Below are 20,613 nucleotides of genomic sequence, written 5' to 3'. Positions count from 1 at the left end.
TACATTTTTGGTTTTTCCTACCCTCCATACAGGGCTGAGAAGGAAAGGGAAACTTTATTAACTCAGTAGGCAAGAAGCCAACAAAGCCCAAGCCTCAGCCTCCAACATCAGCTTCTGGCTACTGACAATCTCCCCCTTCTGTAAATGAAGGGGCTTTTACTATTTTCTTGAAAGACAGCAACTTCTTTGGTCGGGATTTCTTCATTTCTTTAATCTTCTCAGAAAAAGCAAAGCAGTGCCTCAAAGAAGGCCTAAAACAGCCTTGGGATGCCTTATCAACCCAGGAAGCAATATGCTATGAGAACAGCCCCCTCCCTGAAGTACGTGGGAAAGCAGGGTAAGAATGATCTTTTTCTGGTAAACTGCCTCAACCTCCTGCCATGATTTCTTCACAGATAACCTTAAGTCACACCCGAAGTCTCACGTTCAATAATTATCAGTGAATACATCCTATGAATATGTCTAATCTTTTTAAACCCATTTGGGCATGGAGTCAGAAGTGTTCTCTGATCTCAAACCATACCAAAGTTTCAAATTGTTTGGAAAAGTACTTTTTAAACCAGCTGTTTTGAATTCACTGCATATCATTCCTCCTTCCACCCATGCTGAGTTATGAAACACAACTGCCTCACATTCACTTTCTCCATACCACCTCTCTCAGACACGGAATGGAACACAAACTGTTCAAGCAACTCCAGTCAATTCCGAAAAACTCATACTCTGTTAAAAGCAGAAGGGAGTAAAGCAAATATATAAAAACAATATTGATTGCAAGGCTACAGTGGTTACATTGTGTGCACTAAAATCATTGCTTTAAAATTGTGTAAGAAAATCATGAGGATTGTAGAAATAAAGGAGCAGAGTAAGTTAAAAACATCAAGCTGTAAAGAGCAGATGAATTAAGAGAAAGCTGCTCTGTAAAGTGAGTTTTAGGAAATGTGAAATTGGAAAACCATAATGTAGTTTTTTCTATACATAAGAGGTTAAGTCTTTGTTTTAATCTGATCTCTACACTAAAATAGTCAGTATCTTTATAAAGCTTATTTAAAAACAGAAGAGTGCGAACAAAAAGGAGCATTTGGTAGAAGTGGTATCTTTTTCTTAAAGATGGTGGGTAAGTTCCTTGGATAAACTCAAGGAAGAGAAGAGAGACCTAAGTGCTTTCTGAACCATAACTAAATAGTTATTCAAAATGAATCTGAATTGTCTCGTTTTACTAACTATACTCAACTTGCTGTCACTCTTTCACCTAACCTCATAGCACAAAAAGATCATTCCTGCCATCTACCATAGTTCACTTATTCTCCCCATATTTAAGTTTCCAATTTTGTAAAACTGGGGAAGGCTTGAGCTGCCCAAGGATGTTACAGAGATAAACAGCTGTGAACAGCTTAAAATAAGCTTTCCATAACTGGGTATTTCTTCACCAAGCTGTTATCCCCCACCGCCAGCCTGGCTTTATTTGTAGCCGAGGCAGAGCTGGTTTGAGATACCAAGAGGCTGCTTACAGCCATGTAGATATTCAAAACAATCCCTGTTACAGAGCTCCTCAAGTTTCACTTTCCTTCCTTAAACAACAAGTGAAAAAAGAGCTAAATCAGAATATGAGAACATGAGGATAAACATGGTAGGGTCAAGGTTCACATTCTTGCCGCTCAAGATAACTCCTGCTATTTTTCTTTTAAAGCTGTTTCTAGCTCTTATATTTGGGGGGAAAAAATTAAATGTACACATTACAACTGCTATAGTGACACTTGTCCAATCTCTAAATTTTCTTCAGCAGTGGAAGAGGCAGCAAAACCCAACATACTCAGATCTAGCAACGGTAGGAGCTGGAGCCCTCCTGGCTGCGGCAGGGGCCTGGCTGGCTCTGGGGGTTTTACAGGGATGGCTCAGCCTGTGGGGATCAGCCATCTTCAGGGAAGTAGAGACCAGAGCAGTGTGGGAGGAGCTGCCAGAAGGCCATCGAGCAACTCTGCCTCCCAGTCAGCTAGCCATGCTCCTCATACTGGTTTGTAAGGGACTGGAGGCCTTCATTTTCCCAAGTGCTTTAATCAGCTGTGAAGCAATTACTGCTACTGGCCTTTAACACTTTCCAACTGTCTCCAAATTACATCAAAGAATCATTGTTGTTCACGCTTCGCTTTTGATTCAGGTTTTTTCTAGATGTAAAATAAAAGATCCAAGTTGCTTCTTTCCAAGCTGTTCATTCAATCACATTGGCACAGTTGACAGGTAATTTTATCTGGGCAAGAAGTTTACTGAACAGCTTCCTTAAGATCCTATTTTGGTTTACACTCAAAATAATCTAGGTATATTTTCAGTGTTTATGCATAAATAGCATTTTCAATGTCCTCTGCATCTTTAGTGGTATAATACCACAGAGAATTAGAAAATTTTCAATAAAAGACAGCAAGAGAGGAGGGTCTGACAACCCGGTCTTGGCAGGAGTGAGCTACAGACTGCAGAGCAAGCAGTAGGGACAAACGGGCCTAAAACTTCTCCTGTTTTATGACAATCATTTTTGGTGTCAAAATAAAATTCACAATTTAGTCCCCCGATTTGCTAGCTTTCTTCTATTCTTGCTTGGAGTTGCAAAAATACGACTTTTTGAAAGCTAGGTGTGCTCTATCGCATCGAAGGAACAAGCCATTTCACGGACGGCTCCCACCAGCAGGAAGCTCCGACAAATCATGTCATTTAAAAAAAAATAGTAAGAGAACAGATTCCATATTACAATTCACAGCAAGAAACATGTCAGGTCCAGAAGGTTTTGTATGGAAGACTGATTTTTTTTGTTTATGATAATGAACAGCTTTTAAGGAAGGCAGGTGCTTTCCAGACACACCAGGAGAAGGGACCATCCTTCAGGTAGTATGAAAAAAAAGAGGAAAAAAGCAGGTTACTGAGCGGATGGAGAACAGGAGAAAAAACTGAACAGAATAGAGGTGGCAAAGGGTGTTCTTTGATATTTAAACAGGAAGTGGATAAACTGTTGCAACTTTTTGTAAACTCATCTTTAAACCCAGCCTGTAACAGTGCTCACCTGGGTGAGCTGGGGAAGGACAATTTTGTCACAGCAATGTTTGCTCTCCTCAGCACGTTTAAATCAATAATGCATCCCTTCGCCCTCCTTGCATTTTCTGGGCAAGAAATATAATACACACCACTCTGAGGATGCAGGGTTTGTTAGTCTTGTAATTCTGTATAGGAACAGGGAGAGGAAGTATTTCCTACATTTTTCTGACCAAGTTAAATATCACAACCCTTCCATTTCATTATTAAAATGAATTAACTGTATGTTTTAGAAACTGGTACCACTGCACTAAAGCACTGGTACATTCAAGTTTTAATCCAGATGAGGCCCAAACACGTATCTACAAAAAGTACCTTTCTCCTGATGTCTGCCATGTCTCAGTACTTTAGTGTATGTCATCTATGTCAACAGTAAACTAGAAACATCTTTTGCTTTGTCAGGCGGACATCTCAAAGCCCTTCACAGTTGCTCATGTTATTTCTGAGCTGGAGTATCTAATGGAAGGAAAAACCATAATGATTTAAGGAAACAAGTTTACTATAACTATACACTGCCATTTTTGAAGGGTAACTGCTTTATGGAGAGCATTTCTGAATTTGATACATGTGGAATTAAGCTGTCATTCAAACACTTGCTATTTGCCAACAATGCACTGCAGGAATTTTTTAATACTTTGAAGGTATGCAGAGGCTTCGATCAAGAAGCAGAAGAACACACAAGGCAATCCCTGACTGCATACTGGTTCTGGGATAGATGATTAACCACATAAATTCAAAAAAAATATATTTCCTCTTAGTATGCATGTTTCAAAGTAACAGCTATTTTTTGTCTCAAGCAGAATGCCAAAAGCCTCCCCTCTCGCCTGTCACGACCGTTTCACCCCTTTTGTCTCAATTCATTTCATCCTTCCACCTACCAGTGATTTTCACTTCACGGCCTGGATTTTATTTAACAATTTGGGGGTGGGGGTGTGTCTTTTTAGATCCTTCACCCAAGAACCATTAGGTTTGGTACAAAGGCCTCTACTTTTTCTAGAAAATGTCAGGAGTCAGCAAAAATAACAGGTGACTAAAATTCACCAACTGAAAGGCCAGTAGTTGTACGTATCACACAGCTTACCGCATCTTGCAATGCTTCTTTGGCTGACATTAAAAAAAAAGATACGCCATATCTCCTACTTCCTCTAAAACTCTGGGTAAATTTTTGTCTTACTCTTTATGATCTGAATTCTGTATTTGCGTTATTTTGCCCAGGATTATTCCTGTAGTCAGTTCTGTAGTTACCAAAGGCTACCCCGAGCCTTACTGAATACGGGCACACATACCAAAGTCCACAGCATTTTCCAACCTTTCAGAATGCTCTCGGTACTCCAAGACCAGCAAAAACGAACATGGAGGGCCAGCAGCCACCACAGGCAACTCCTTCTGGAAACTGGGAGGAAATTACCAAGATTTCCTGATTTTTTTATTTAAGCCTATTTAAGCCCATTCCTGATAAAATAGAACATTAACATTTTCCACTTAGTAAGTGGAAACACATGGAAATGCTGTGAGAAGTACATTATCCTACTTGTTTCCAAAAAGAACGTATTTTTTAATACTTCTGACTTTCCTGTAACATCCTTTCTGTTACAAAAATACAAAGGACAGACGTAATTTCAGCAGCTATGTCACAGCTGAAGAGTCTTCCTAGGGCCCCTTTAATTCAGTCTGTCTCTTTAGTCTCGACAGGCATATGTTCCTGATGTGAATTTTAAGGGATTTTTATTAATTTTTTTTGTGAAGTTTTAATGCAAAATCTCTTTATTTCCTTCATAAGCATAGAAAATTTTAAAGCTTTGCTACACAGAGCAGAAGAAAAAAATCTAGATAATTCCCTCACATTGCAGTATCTGAGAAAGTTTTAGAACTACACCTTTAAAATGCAGTTACTGAACAACTAATTGCAGGGAATAAAGTATCACTTTATTTAACCTGGTGAACCTGAAGCCTAAAACTAGCATTTTAAGCAAACTGTTACACAATTTAAACAACCCACAGTGAAAACATACAGACAAGGACAGTACGATCGATAGTTCATCCGATTTCTCACAGAAGTATTTTGCATGAGCTTCTCCAAACAACTTTAAGAAGAGCTCGCTTTCTTTTGTGAATCAGCAGCTGGTTAAAACATAAGAAATAAATCAAAAGCAAATAAAATAAAAAAAAAATAAAAGGGCAGCAAGTAGGGTCCCAAAAGAAACAGCGACGCTCAATGTATTTTAGGTGATCTCTGAAGGAAGATGAATAGCAAGGTAGCAACATTTACTAGTGACAGACAAATTATTTAGCTTAAACCTAGCAAAGCTGTCACCAACAGCTGCAGAATGATTTCATGTTAATAAGCAGTCAGACAACGAAATGGCAGATTTCACTCAGCACTGACAAAAGTGAAGTACTAGTCCCAGGAGAAGACCCAGCACTGACCAACGACTGCTAAGTTAGTCACCGTCATTCGGGTCAGGGACCTGTGGCCAGCCAGTGCCTCCAGGCAAAAGTGCCCAAATCTTTGTTATGGGCACGCAAGGAAAATAAATACTTGTAGGGTTTATAAACATCACCAACAGTTATTTGAGCAGCAACTGCATCACTTCAGGTGAATTTGGCTTTTTGGAAAGAGCACAAGCAGGAGATAACCCATTTGTCCCTGTCCACTATGTCCAGACTGGCAAATCCTTTCCTCTGGGTTGGTTCAGACTAACTCAGGAGCTTTCTGGGACCAGTCAATGTCTGCAGCATCCTCTGGATGCTCAGGAAGTCTCTCCCTCCCCACCAGTTCTGAAGCCAGGCTGTCCATCCGCCCCTTGCTCATCTGAGATGTATCCCACGCTCTCCTGCGCCACAATTTTTGTCCCTGCTGAACTTTCACACACTCACACTCTTCTGCCTGCCCCATCCCACCCGCTGGGAACTTCTTCCCCCAAGTACGCTCAGATGTTCCCGGGAAGGAGCTATCTCCCCTCCCTTCTGGAGGGCTCTGCCTGACCTGAGCGCCACAGCCAGGACAAAGCAAGTGAGCAGCCCTCCTCTGGGATGCACGGCGATGCTTTTGCAGAACCATGACATTTTAACATACAAATACACCAGATCCTATTTGTTACAGCCATTTGGAAATGATCTTGGAGCCACTGTTCAAGGACCTCAACACAGAGCAGCAGCCAAAGAGGTAAAAGTCACGTCAAAAGCTATTACAAATAAGAATAAGCAAGTAAACAGAAGGCATGACATCATCTGACTATCGTGTGTGTGCATCTCGAGTGCTGGTCTGGTTTGCTTCTCTCCGAAGAGACAGCAGAGCTCAAACAAGTACAGCGGGTCTGATTAGCTTCTCTTAAAAGAGATTGAGCGGAACGAGAAACAGCACAGCTTCTACGGGAAGATGCGTTAAATTTGACTTGATACACATCTACAGCTCAGAAAAACAACAGATACAGAGAAAGGCGTGAATGGTATTAAGGAGGTGAAGAGACAGATATTTACAGCTTCCTATAAACCCGAGCACAGGGACAGCTCACAAAGTTATCAAGCAGCCAACAGGCAGGATGAAGCACGAATTACGTTCGGCATGGGACGAAGAAACCTTCTGGAACTTCCTGCCATTGATGGTTATGGAGTCCAGAAGCTCAACCAAGCTCACACACTCAGCTGGTTACACCAGGTCATGAAAAAGAGGTTTATAAAGGACCCTCAAATGTTTTACAGCCACTGCTGATCCAGAAAAATCACTAAGCTGGGGGACTGTCAGAGAGCTGGAATGCCTACCCCACATTTACACTGTTCTAAACTTCCCCCAAGTACACTGCAGGTATCAGAGGGTGCTGAGCCAGCCGGACCTCAAGGGTGGCTGTAATTTATCAGAAGCAGCTACACTTTTATTTCCAACTACTGTTTTTTATTTCTCTGTATCTCACTGGCGTAGATGACTACGAATGTGTGGGTACCATCCACGTGCTCTAGATCCTAGATGGCTTCCAGAATAATCTTCACCAGTTCCAAGCCACCAAGTCTGACATGCAACATCCCTATAATCCACCCCATCAGAGGAGCATCTTTATTTACAGCTTACCTAAAATCTGTGCGGTTTTGCAACAAAACTTAGGGTCTCCTCCTTCTTCTAGGAGCCGTAAGAATGCCTTTAATTCATAACCTATTCCCCCTGGGAAACCTTTCTTTACGTGAAACCTCCTGCCTTTGTAGCATTAAGAAAGCTTTTCCTAATGGAACTACCGCAAGAAGATGACCAAGTGGGGCAGCTCCACCGCCGGCACCGGGGAGGATCACAGTGCTCCCCTGGGCAGCCTGTCCACCTCCAAACAATCCTAAAGCAGTGAATCCCCACCATAATTATGTGCTGCAGGAGAGGGTAGTTCCTCTTGTTTGCTTTCAACTGCCCGCTTGATAACTTTGTTGGATGCTTCCAACTTCTCACTTTGTGCAAACCAGTGAGTAATTGCTGCCCATTCACTTTCACTGCCCCAATGTGTCATTTCCACTGTGCTACTTCTTGGAACAGCCACCAGGAAGAAAAAAAAAGAAGTTCCATCTTCTTCCCACCACTTATGTACATTAAATTAGAGCTCAAGTTTTGAGAAGCACTTACCAGCTAAACCTGGTTTTAGGGAGTAAGCTGACCAACGTACCGTGACTAGACTGCAGACTCAACAACGCAGAGGAGCTGAGCTCCTGGGGTGCATGTACCCAGCTCTGAATCGCATCAGGGGACCATCCCAGTGACACTACAGCTCCCTCTCAAATGACTCCAGGCATTAAGCACCAAGAACAGCACTAGCAACCACCAGAACATGGACTACAGCATTATAAAGCCCGCTGTCATTACTGAGCTTAAAAAGGAAAGGTAGATGTGCATACCTTCAGTAGAAGTTATTTCAAACGTGAAATCTTCTCCACGGACAGAGAAACATTTGGGTTACAGTTCCTGGAATATACCCAGCTTCAGAAAATTATTTTCATCCAGTGTGAATTTTTTCTCAAGCTTCCTATCCTGGAAAATATTTTTAAAAGTTACTATTAACCAGAGGTAACTGAGGGCCAAAGACTTTTTTTTTTTTCCCCAAACAAACTTCCACATAACCTTTCAGCCCCAAGGAAAATTTCAGCAAGACTGCAGGTGAGTGACACTCTTTGCAAAGCCATCACCACCACCCTGTCAGACATCCTCCTCCCAGCTACCCCCCCATAGCACCGGGCAAACGTGTCCCTTCACACCGAGCTGTGACGGCGCAGGGGTTAACATCCCTCCTCCGACTCAGCTGCGAGACTTGTACCTCATTCAAGAACACATATTTGTTTTCTTGACATCACTTCAAAAGAAAGTTATAGGTTGTCAAGGAAACCTAAGGGTCATTTTCACTTGTTCCAAGAATAATTGCAGCAACAATACACGAATTTCACATTCGGTCTGGGGCCCCCATCACCTTAAGGAGGCTGCAAGGCGTCCAGAGGAGAGCTGGCAGTTTCAGAAGGTGATTCACAGAAGGGAAACAGGCAAGAGAACTAAGCTTGGCTTAGCCTCCTCCACAACTGGAAGAGCTGGGTTTTAACCAAACCTCTCTCTGAATCCAGGTGTTCCCTTCGTACTGTGGGGTTACGACCAACAGAAAGTAACAGCAGCCGGTCCCTACACTGAATGATAATGTTCCCACACTACTCCAATAAAAAGAGTATACTCACATTATTATAATTATTTTATTACACATATTATTATAATTACTCCACGTCCCTGAACAGCCTTGCAAACCTCAATGTCAGGACGCAGAGAAGGCATGATAGCGTAACACAAACAGCACCAGCAGAAAGAACAGTGTATATTCTCATCTTATCATCAGTAATTACTTAATTGGAGGCACAATATTCACCCAAAACTGAAGTCATCAATTCAAACGGACAATGTTCACGGTTTTATTGTGCATATTTAAGGTCTGTGAATGGGATGCTTTCTTCTTTCCCAGCATTTGTCCTACAAAGTCTTTTAAACATTATACATGATAAACTGAACATAACACAGTGCAGCATAGATTTAAAATCATAACCTGAGGCCCAACAATTAAAGTGCTGCTCTGAAAACAGACTGAATTGTTTTCCAAAGAAATCACTGTACCCTTCAGAAGTATTCAGAATACAGCAGGAATACTCTGACAGAGCTTGAGAAAAAGCTATGCTTTTTGATTCTACATATCCCCTTAAAAGTCAAACTCCATTTTGGTAATTAATTTGTAGTTGTGGATATTTGCTGTATTTCTGCTTAAAAGCAAAGGGTGAGAAGAAGAGCTCTGAATAATGACTTTAAGTTTGGTAGAGTGTAAGTATTACTTAGAAGCTACTTTATTACAGAAACTCAAAACTTCTGCACCATTGTGACACTTCTGTTTGCTGTACTTGGGGTCGAGATAAACAACGCTGCGCTCCACGGCTCCACAAGATACGTAGTATTACTTGAGCCCCAATTCTGTTAAGCTTGTGCTTAAATCCCAGCACAAGGAGCAGTCCTGGGGGATGTACTGAGCCCGAAAGCCAGGCACATGGTTACAAGTTGACATAACCTACGTGAAGGTGGTCGGCAGCACAGCAAACCGACCCCGCGTAGAGTATCCCGCGCTCCCTCAACGCTTTCTTTAACACTGAATCCATACAGAGAGACCCAGGAAGAGCAGGAACCCACCTTGTTCCTACCATTCACAACACCGTATCTTACGGACACGACCAAGCCGTACCTCAGCAAAAAGGCCTTCCCAGATTACGGAAGGATAGAAGTGAGCCTACGTGACATTGTCCTTTTAACTTGAAACATTTTGAGTATGAATTTAATCTCTAACATTTCAAGTGACTGACATCAGCCTCACAGATCTGTCACCATGGGTTTTTATGCTATAATCATCTCAATTTTTCTTCAATTATTTTTTAATTGAAATAGTTAATATATTTCCGGGTAAGAGTGGCAGGACAACAGGATCTGCTGCATTTCAACACAGTCGAAACAGATTTGGATAACATGGTTAACTACTTTCTTACATTCTGAACACACACTGCTGAGATTTCCGCCTTAGTCTCTTCTGACACATGCTTTGTTTTATCTGACTGATTTGAAACAAAGCACAATAAAGTAGTTAAAGGAAATAAGAGTTTATATTTTTTACCTTCTCTCCTAGCGATTTTAAAGTTTTTGCTAAACTCGCTGCATGTTAACCAGCTACATACACAGACACGCTCAGAACTTTAGCACAGTACATTCATACAAAAGTTCAGTTTTGAAGTCAAACCATGGACAGGTTTCTATGTTGTTGGAAAAAAAAAAGTGTCTTATTTCTAACAGGAGAAATCATCCACCTCAAAATCACCTGCAGTGATTTCCTGAAATAGGTAGGGTAGAAAGAATAAACCCAGTAAACCAAACATACTCCCTGCACTCACAGATTTTAGAGGAAATTTAATCTAACTTGGGCTATGGAGTTTAAAATACACTCCAAGCAGAGCATGCCACGATTCCCCACAGGGCAGACACAGTAGCAGCCAGGTGAATGGACAGCCATTAGCAAATTCTTTTTAAAAGGCTCCTGTGTGGAGACAGCAGCACTCCTAGGTTCCACAATGAGATAATTAGGTGTGTGTGGCTTCAGAAAAGCAGACTCACCACAGTGGTACTGGTGTCACAGGAGCTCTCAGCTTTGGGGAAACACCCAAACACGGGGTAGTGCCACTGTAATCCAACAGTGATGGATTGATACAGCTTTTCCATCGGGGAGATGGAAAGTTGCGCCAGGGCAGGGTCAGACTGGCTCTTAGGAAGGATTTCTTTGCAGAAGGGGTTGTTGGGCGTTGGAATGGGCTGCCCAGGGCAGGGGGGGAGTCCCCATCCCTGGAGGGGTTGAAGAGTCGGGTTGGCCCAGCGCTGAGGGATCTGGTGGGGTTGAGAACGGTCAGTGTGAGGTTCATGGTTGGACTGGAGGAGCTTCAAGGGCTTTTCCAACAGAGATTGTGATTCTGTGAGATACAACTTTGAAGTAGGTTAAATTTGAGCTGGCTACCTTCCTCATTCCAGCAGCACATCTCTGATTCAGTGGCAATCAAATGTTTGTAGGTGCTGCTGTGCTGGACCTGCTCCTATTCTTCAGAGCACCAGCCCTCGCACCCCAGATAAGCTTGCTGTGACAGCCCTCACTGGTAAGGCAACGTGCTTCAAAACAAGCGATAGGAAACTGATTCTTGTGAACAACAATCAACAGAATTCACTGCCATGCCATAAAAGTTAAGAGTTTTGTAAAATTCTACAGACCTCTGGATTAAATGGACAAGGAAGCTTTGGAGAGCTCAAAGATGCAGATGGAAACACTGAAAAAAGAAACCCAAATCCTCACGATGTACAGAACAAGCCAACGGCTCAGCAGCTGCCTGGGGGGAGAGGGTTCAGGGTGGGGTCTGGGCTTAGGAGAAGTTGTTTCGTTCTTTTAAAGCAGCTTTGCATTTGCACATTCCTACCTCCCCGATGAACTCAGCATTTCAGGCCACCCTGTGGTGCCACTGCTCTGTCAACATTACCTGTCTTGTAACCACACATCCCTGAAAAAACAGAATACTCCGTTACGCAAGCAACTGGTGAAGTTGTTATACAAAGAATGAGAAGCTGATAGATCTACTGTTCAGCATTACTTAATGATTTCCAGCTTCAAAGTAGTCACACGCCAGCCAAACCTTTCAAACAGCCCTTAGAACCAACAAAGCAGAAAAAAATTGAACCACTTTCACTTTATGAAAGAAGGTTGGCAAAACGCCCACGTAACTTGCCCAAAGTTTAGTGTGAGCAAAATCTAAAGGAATTCGAAAGACTGCCGATTTACAGCTCCTTTCATTAGGCAGCATTTGTTTCCAAATATCCAAAATAACTAAAAATAGCTACGTGTCTCTATGTGAAAGACATGCTTCCAAAGAGGTTAGCAAATTAAAATATCAATCAGGAGTGAAAGTCCAGTTTGTATATAGTTTAGTTCAAGTCACTATGAAACTAAAGTGTGTTGCAGCTTTCCTACATTCCATCTCCAAACAGCCTGGGAGCAGAGCCTATCTTCCCTACCCCTGCTTCTCCTTGCAGCCCTTAAGACAGCAAAGCTTTGAGATATATTCCACAGCCTTTTTATGGAATCCACTCAGATAACTAAAAAAAGCTCATTAACAAGCAGCCTAAAATCCACTATATAAACCTCTACAATGCCTCTGAAAGAGCATTTTCACTTTAGCAAGTCATGAAAAAATGTTAAAAATATCCCAGCTTCTCAACTACCTCCTGAGCCCTCTTCAGGAAATTTCCACCTGAAAAAAAGACCTGCTGAAGGATCTGCACAAGCTATTATATATGCCCTCCTATTCCTTTGGGTGGCATATGCGAAGATAACACACGTATTAATGGAAAACCAGGGACAGGACAGGCACTGTACAGCCGCAGCTCAGCCCCTGTGCTGGGAGCTGGCCTGGGCAGTTCTAGCCCAGCACCCCCAGCCGTGCCCATCTCCCCCAGGCTCCCGAGGGCCGCCAGAGTGCACAGGAACAGCCCCGGCCTGGGGCTCAGGCTCCCCGACATCTCTGCTGGAGAAGGGCGGCTCAGAGCCAGCCCCGTGAGCTGCAGAAGTCGGCCTGGATCCAACCGAGCCAGCAGCACAGGCGCCACAAGGGCTTGGATGCTTCTTGCAGTGCTCCTCTGCTCAAAAGCAGCAAGACATTAAGAAGAGAGCCCACGGAAGGAGAGCAGACAGCTCTCCTCCGGCTCCTGCTCCGGTACCCGCTACACGGGGGAAGGAGGGAGAAGCGATCAAACCACGCCGAGGCCCCCCAATGCCAGCACCGTTCCCATGGAGTACTGCTAATGGACGATTGTTTAGCCAGAAAATATTGAGGAGAATTAGATAAAAATAATCAAAAGGTGTATTTAACTCTTAAAAAGACAATGTGAAAGCAAAAGAGCATCTCTGGCTAGCTATTCTGGTGGCTTGGGCACAGCAAGAGAGAAACAAGGCTCGCCTTCCCCAGATGTACCAGAGGCACCTCACAGTACCCAGGAGCAGGATGTAAGTGTATGAAAAAAGGACGTGCATGTTTTGATACTACTATATAAAAAGCAGCTATTTTAAAAGAAATTTAAAGTCTTCCCACTGCCTTAGTTACTTTCATATGGTTGATCAGAAATATCAAGCAAGATGAACTAAATTTAACCTTTTATATAAGCAATAATGTCCCTCAAGACTTTATTAGTAAAGTCAGAATTTTAGTTATCCAAACTAAGAAGAAAAAGCATTTCTACAGGGTTTCTCCACTGCAATTAAAAAGCTAAACAAAGGAACAGGTAGCTTACATAAAACCAGTAACAGCCACAAACAATTCTCTAGTCAATTTATCCCCACTTGCATATTTTGGAATTCCTTCAGCCACTTCCCACCTACTTTAAAGAGCGGTCACCAAAAAAATTATCAGAATCCGAAGGAAAAACAAGGCCATATAAAGCAGTCATCCTTTCCATCTTTTCCTCTCTGGTGCAACAAGTGAGAAGCACAAGAACTGTTTAAGACAGCCGGGAGGCTTTACGCATTCATGAGATTTTATACAACCAACACCTGCATCAAGTTTCTGAAGTTGGGCTTTTCTGAGATGATCAACTCTTTCCTAACCCTACTTCTCTCAAGATGACACCACCAGGAATTCAGGGATAAAAGGGTGTAGTAGCTGTAAAACTGTCAAGGAGAACAACAAAAAAGCTTATTGATTATTTCCAAAAGATGGGTGAAAAATCAGGATACTTTTTATGTCTTCCAAAAACCTGTCAAGAGTTCACCCTCCACAAAAGACAATAATTTGTCCTCAGCTCTTCGGAGGTTGCTGCCAGCTCTACCACCCGCATTGCTCCACAGGCACCAAGACAGAGGGACAAAGCTGCGGCCTCACATCTAGCACTGATATCTAATTTGGAAATTAATTCATAGGCACTAAGGAAAAGACCCCCAGCAGCATTCTGCTGAGCACGGACACCACACTAATCCTCAGAACTGCAAAGTCAAGACAAACATCAGATGACCAAGATTTTTACTTCAGATATTCTAGACTAATCTGAGTCCACAAAATCCTGCGTCCTGCTACTACCTACATGCAGCCCCGACATCACTTAAGACAATGTTTGGTCTTTTCCACTTCCTCTTTTCCCAAAATAAGAATAAATAAAAACACATCCACTACCTCTTCTGAGACTCAACTGTAACATGGGAAGTTAAATATTCCAATAGTCACTAATTATAACAGTAAATAATTGAAACATCTTACACAAACGAACCCATGTTACAGTTAACGGAGACTTCCTGCATTTATTAGTATACATTAAACTTTATGCTATTTTTTCAGAAACTATGCTGTAAACAAAGTCACAGGGAATCCTCCTCCAACTTTCATTGCCACTTCACGTCATTTTCAGAAGAGAATTTGGCTTCCTGCGCATTTTCAGAGCACTTGAAATTTTATAGAATTTGCTGAAATTTTAAAAAAATGCCAACACCCAAGAAAAAAAATTTAATTGTGGACAAAACCAAACTGATCTACCACCCTTTTAAAATGATGTATGTTTTGAAAGAAAGGTTCATGTCTCACTAAAGACTAAATGCTGTCTTCGCTGAGGTCAAAATCAATGGCAGTTTTGGAAAGAGATGAAACAAGGCCAGTTGCATCTTCTTGCATTTCCACAGGCTGCAAACGTACAGCGTAAGATCCAAGGGGCCTTATCTTCCCATTGCTCTCAAACAATATTGAAGACTACCTGGTGTCTCATGCAAAGATCTGGTTTGGTTTTAATACTTCCCACAGAGAACAAAAGAGTAATCTCAGATTTTATCAACCCCTCAGGATAATCTTCAGTATCGACGGTATTTCTGCAGCAACTGTACTGTCCAGAGTCCAGCCTCAGCCATTTTACCATAGTCCTTCAGTTACCTAAAGGGTATGAAGCACCGTTTAAAGAGTCAACAACTAGTTTAATCTTAGATTAACATTTTAATATTATTGTACTTTTCTGGTAACAACAGGACAATTCCTTTAAATAATTAGTAGGGGTATATAACCTCTCATTTCAAGAGACTATAGAATATTTGCCTTTTTCCACTCTCCCCGGAATTCATTTTCTATCCCAACTGTAAGAGCAGACAGCCTGCTCCTCTCTACCCGACTGCTGATGTCTGTTCCCAGCCTCTGCTTTTCTCTGACTTCACACACACACTCTTCACAGCAAATACCAGTTTAAAACGCATCCTTTATAAATTCAGGTTCAGAGCGACTGCAAATTTATTTTCCTCTCCATCTGGACATTTGCAAAATGATATGCAAATCATGCGATACATGAAATGATACTGGTAATTATAGAAGTAACCGAGACTGGTTACTATTTTAAACTTTTGGCCAAGCACTGTAAATGTCTTGCACAGAAGCTGACCCATCCAGAAAAACAGCACGTTATGGTGACAGAGCTTGCACAAAGTCTTTTCAAAACTGTCAAGTACGATGTAGGATGAACGCGAAGTCATCGTGGTTTTTTGAGTCAGACAATAAAGACCGTAGAAGGTCCCATCCACAAGGTCAGGCATAAGCAGGTAACTAAAGGCAAGCTGAAGATTATCTAGTGCAGTTATTTATGGCAGTAAACTGCCAAACTGCCAAAAGGCACCAGAGCTGTGGCAGAGAAGTAAATCAAGGAGAGTGTTTTATTGTCAAACATGCTGGCTGAAAAGAAGCTGGAGCCTACAATAAATCACTTGCAGAGGTATGGAAGGCCCCCAGAAAAATCCTACGCCTTCTAACCTGGCATTAATAACAGAAGTGTCACACTAAAGCCCAGTGATTCACAAGGCAGGGGACAGTGTCATTTCAACCAATTTTTCTTCTACTGCCAATGTCGCATACTGCTCTTTCACACTCCCAAGCTGATACTTTAAGTCAGCTACAATCCATTTTAAGAATCTGTCAAGCCACTCAGTAACTAAACGAGCTGAGGAAAGTTGCCAGTTTAATACATAACACCACGCTGTTACCTCACAAGAATTTACATTTTCAGTATTTTTATCACCAAGATCTTCCCAAGAAATTTGATAATTTGGGTTATCAAGATTTTTTGACTGCACAACTTAAGTTGCCTAAAAAGGGCCCAACTTTCTAGAAGAGTTAATTAAACACCCTCCAAAATTCAGAGCACGCTATAAATGATTTAAGTCATCCATGATGAAGTCTGCAGACACATCTGAAAGTCCTCCTCCTGTGACTACCAGGGAAGAGAGACAGAAAGCCACCATCCTTGAGCCAGTTCCTATCAAAAAAGGCACAAGACGCTCTCGAGTATCACCCTGTTTATCCAAATTCTTGATCTAGAAAACTGTAAGTCTCTATACTATTCTGTTCAGAACAGAAATTGATTTAAACTCAACCAAGAAATAATAGAATGGATGAGCTATAACTGCACTTCTGTAACAGAATCAAAACCAACGTTTGTTCAACTAGTGCAAAGCTCCAGATGGGAACACATGTAGTGCTGCTGCTGCAGAAGAGCCTGCCTCCCTCCCCTCCTACCCCCCATCGCTGCTTCTCAGGGACATCGAAGAAAGTTCAGGTAAAATTACAACAAATTACATCCACGGTCAAGTACAGTCACTAGCACTGTGCCAGATACACACACAGCATTACGGCTGTTAAGGAAAAGCAAGCAGATTCAACTCATTCTACTCAGAATTTAACTTTTTTTAATATACAAAATCCACAGTGAATTAAAAAAACTAACACTTGCTCAAATTCTGCAGTGCTAAAACCCAAGCTTGCTAAACTTTTCAGGTGCACTGTGACAAAACCACCTATGCACAGGCCATGTGGAGGGGATGTGAGGACAGAATGAAAGCTGCCAGCAACTACAAAATTCCTTGGTAGAAAAAAAAAAAAGAATATATCACATGGAGCCCAAGGCTGACAACTTCTATTTCTAGAAGACACATAAATGTATAAAAATACTACCTAAAACTTATCATGCTCCTGACTCAAGGCACAGAAAGAATCGATTTCAATGAAAACATGCAGTTATAAGAAAACATGGCACACCAGGCAGTCTAGAAGTAATTCCGACAAAACCTAGAAACGCTGACGCTTCTGTACATGTCACCATTTTCTTCTCTCCGTACTCCCTCATGCTTCTCCCACACTTCAGGCCTTGCTGCCAGGAGAGGTCAGGGTCTCTTCTACTCAATTTTCACCTTTCCTGTCATTTGCAAAAAGACCCCAGGGTTGTCAGTGGTTTCTACCTATTTGTTCAACAGCACGTGCAATGCCTTATATCTGTCACAGCAAGAGGAAAAGGGCGCATGAGAAATCATTTAATCCTCTATCAGTTATTTGCCCTGACTAAAACCAGTGCTTCTGAATTATGGCTCTACAGGAGCTCAAGACGATCTCTGAATTCACACCGCCACGACTCTCCCCCTTGGCATGCCAGCCTCGGGTGCCAAGCAGGCAGGAAAAACCCAGCAAGGCCATAAACAGTGCAGGCTGGGGGCTGTCTTGGCCAACTTCGTGCCCAGGACCTCACCAAGCCTACACCAGAAAGGCACAAACTGCTATGGAAGTCTAACAGACGCTAAGACTAATGAAATGCATGGACACCAAACTGTAGTCACGTCATTTTTCTTTACTCACCCACAGACAATGCGATCCCAACAATCAATTCAGCAGTGAATTCACAGACAGCAACCGAACAACCATGAAGACTGCTCAACTACGCTTCCCCAGTCTTAAAAGACTCATGGTTGGACTTAAAAAAAAAAAACCCACAAGGCTTCTGCCTCCTTAAGCCAGACCTTACATCAGATCAGTGCGCTCGCGCCACAGCTACACCCGGGACCTCAGAACATCTTGGCCATTTTCAAGATTCTTCACTCTTCCCCAGCAACGCATTTACAGGGTCCAGCACATGCTCATTTAGCAATCAAACCTGGAACTGAAAGGAGCTGAGCCTCACTGGACATGCCGTGAACAGACGAGCTCTGCCTGGAAATGCTCAAATGGACGGCTGTGAACAGCACTCCTTCAAAAGAAAGTCAAAAACTCCTCCGAGTAAAAAAACACACCACACTGTTTACACCTCTAGAGTATCATCACAGCTCTTGCTTGGTTTTTCTAAGAATTGAACAGAAAGATGCAAGAATGTTTATTTACTTCTATATAAGCACTATAGGATGCCATCTGAACTGATGATCCCATATAAGATACACTATAGTACTGAAAATACAAAAGAAGAATATGTGCAGAAATCACGTTGCAAACAGGAAACAAAAAAATAAAAGAAACAGGCTCTTTCCAGAAATCTTACTTTTAAGGTCTGTCAGCTGTGCACAAGGAAAGGAGCGAGACTGCAAGCAAGGCTCCTGATGTGCACTACCACTTAACATCAACTTAATGATTTTTTTAAAAAGGAGCTTCCCAATTATACTGACAACTATTTGCATACCATTTGCTCTGAAATTCAACTTGCATAACAAGAGCTCCAAGAACATTTCTTTTTGTACTACCAGAGAAACAACTTTGCAGAGTAAATGGAAAAAGTGTCTGGTTCCAAATCCTCCAAGGCAGCTTTGGCAGCCCGCTGCTGACAAGTAGCACACTCCTAGGCCTCGGGTCCCTGGGAAGCTGGGAGGGAAAAAAAAAAAAAGAGAAAAAAAAGAAAAAAAAAAAAAGGAGCACTGCTAAGTTGTTTGGTACCTATTAAGAGAGTTACTGGCTACCCAGCCAGAAGAAATATGTCTGGCAAGCTCCGACAGTAACATGTTTTGCACCAACAAAAAGGCTACAGATCTCCTGGGCAGTCTTCCACATAAGCCTGACTTGCCAGAAGGAATCGGCAGTAAGTACATTTACCAACTAAAAAGATGCTTGATCTCATTTTTGCTTCATTCTATTCTTTTATTATCATTTAAAAAAGAAAACTTTCTCAATTTAAAATGATCACTGCATAAACAGCGCCCACACACCATGTAACAGCTCCAAAGAAGAGAAATTGTCCGGTGACCAGAAAGTCTCCCTCCCTAAAGAAAGTCTATTACCCAAATGGGTATTTTGGGTGAAGGGGGAGAGGATGGGGGGACAGGGATAGCGGGGGAGTTTCCATTTTGTCTGCAACCGAAACTGAGCCAGTACCACGGCTGGCAAGCAGAAAGTAAAGTTTCACTGTGTTCCCCCAGGGTCTCCCGAACACACTAAGTTCGTGCAGAAATTTGACATTTTTCCTCGAGCATTCACAGCCTTCTTTAAGGCTCTTTTCCACTTGCTTCCAGCAGTATTTTAAACCATGTCCTCCTTCTGGAAGCGAGTTCTATTTAGAAATTTTTCTAACATCTCCGAGAATAATTTCAAAGCATCTATGCCGGCCTGCGGCAGCGGAGACAGAGCACGCTCCCACACCAGCAGGCCCTGGAGAGCCAGCGCTACCCCACCGCCACGCTCCGCACAGCCTCAGGACGCCCGAGAAAGGTACCGAGCACAACACTGCAAAACATCCTCCTCCACCTCGCACCACAGGGCTGACACGGAGCCCAAACACCACTACTGCGATCTGTAGGTGCAAAAGCACCCACCACCAACCCAACCGGCACGCCGAGGAGAAGATGCTTCTGGGTGAAGGGTCCATCCTGCTTATTCCCATTTTCAACATCCTTGTTTTCTTCGCTTGCCCTCTGACAGTCACATCAGGGCACGTTCAGATAGAAAACTCAATTCCCCCTTTTCTGGGAAGAGTATTTCCCACCTGAGGTAGCTTAAAAGAAAATCAGCGAGCGTATGGACGATCACAGAATCAGTCCACTAAGTGTCATCCAAAACTGAAACACATATAAAGTTAATTGGCAAACGACAGTACAGCTAAAGCTAACTCTGCAAAAGCCAGGCAATACAAAGCAAAAATACCATCAACCACACTCTTCCATAGGGACTGCGATCCCTGGAACTGGCACGTACCCACCGGGGACGCACCACAGAACGACTCAGTCCATTTTGAACGGGTGGACATAAGTAAAGAGCAGCTGTGTTGGTTTAAGGGCTGTGACATGTCCCACCGAGCCGGATGTTTTTACCCTGCCGCTTGCCTAACCCTGGGCTGCAACAGCCACACTGCCCAGTCCACAGAGCATCCTCAGCGGGTGCCACAGGGGACACAACACACACGCGTCCCGAAGCGCTGCAGCCTCTCATGCCAAGATATAACAACACAAATAAAGTCAACGGGCTGTTCCTGCTGAGGGCTACAGCCCTCAGGGCACACAACAGTCCCCCAGCGCTTGCTGCCCTGTATGGTAGTTTGAGAGACTCCTTAAGCCAGCTTCATGCAAATCAAGGACAGTTGTGCACAGCATCACTTACAGCTTTTATCTTAATGAGGATGAGCCAGAAGGTTCCTGTAACAGCAACAGCCACAGAAAGGAGGAGAATGGAGGGTATCTCTGGAGACCGTCCAGTCCAACCCGCTGCTCTCCC

The 20,613-nt window shown here is 42.8% G+C and overlaps 1 protein-coding gene across 7 annotated transcripts in view; it reads right to left on the bottom strand.

The window, feature by feature from the left end:
• The window catches only part of PPP6R2 (protein phosphatase 6 regulatory subunit 2), a 125,538-nt gene that overhangs the window by 81,787 nt on the left and 23,138 nt on the right, over window positions 1-20,613 (bottom strand). For 5 of the 7 annotated variants that reach the window (XR_012623685.1, XM_074828164.1, XM_074828167.1 and 2 more), the window contains one exon: window positions 7,945-8,077. The exons of the other annotated variants lie outside the window; for them this stretch is intronic. The gene's annotated coding sequence lies outside the window, so the exon portion shown is untranslated. The remainder of the gene's footprint in view (window positions 1-7,944; window positions 8,078-20,613) is intronic. 7 annotated transcript variants of the gene reach the window in all.

This window comes from Strix aluco, chromosome 5, assembly GCF_031877795.1.
Source record: "Strix aluco isolate bStrAlu1 chromosome 5, bStrAlu1.hap1, whole genome shotgun sequence".
Taxonomy (NCBI): Eukaryota; Metazoa; Chordata; class Aves; order Strigiformes; family Strigidae; genus Strix; species Strix aluco.
Note: the sequence above shows the minus strand (reverse complement) of the source record. Positions and strands in the feature narration are given on the sequence as shown.